At 61.0% G+C, this 438-nt stretch overlaps 1 protein-coding gene across 1 annotated transcript in view; it reads left to right on the forward strand.

Annotated features, from left to right (window-relative positions):
- The window catches only part of LOC102041942 (mothers against decapentaplegic homolog 4-like), a 16,754-nt gene that overhangs the window by 10,518 nt on the left and 5,798 nt on the right, over nt 1–438 (forward strand). The gene's annotated exons all lie outside the window — the stretch shown is intronic.

Genomic DNA, 438 nt, shown 5'->3' on the forward strand with positions numbered 1-438 from the left:
AGGGGTTGGGGCGACCGCCTGCAGCCTGCGCGTGTGCCCGAGCAGCAGGGCAGGCTGGCACGGAGCTCTCGGCTCTCGTGCCTCTCGCCGTGCCTGTGCTGCCCCGTGCAGTGGAAGCGCACAGAACTGAAGCAATCCTGCAGCTTGTGTTTCCTTCTCTTTGGAAGGAGATGGAAGAAAACGGTGCCTTGTCTCCAGAAATGTCACGCGGTGACAGTCAGAGCCAAACAAACAGTGAAAGGTGGCTTTGTGGGTGTTGCAGAGTGACTCTGTGAGACACAGAGCGCTCGTGGGGCTTGCAGAGGTGCCCGTGGTGGTGTCCCAGGTGCTGCTGTGTGACCAGGTGTGCCTGTGCCTGCTGTGTGACCAGGTGTGCCTGTGGCTGCACTCTGTGCTGTGTGTGACCAGGCGTGCCTGTGCTGTGTGTGACCAGGTGTG

Source organism: Geospiza fortis, unplaced genomic scaffold, assembly GCF_000277835.1.
Source record: "Geospiza fortis unplaced genomic scaffold, GeoFor_1.0 scaffold4498, whole genome shotgun sequence".
NCBI lineage: Eukaryota > Metazoa > Chordata > Aves > Passeriformes > Thraupidae > Geospiza > Geospiza fortis.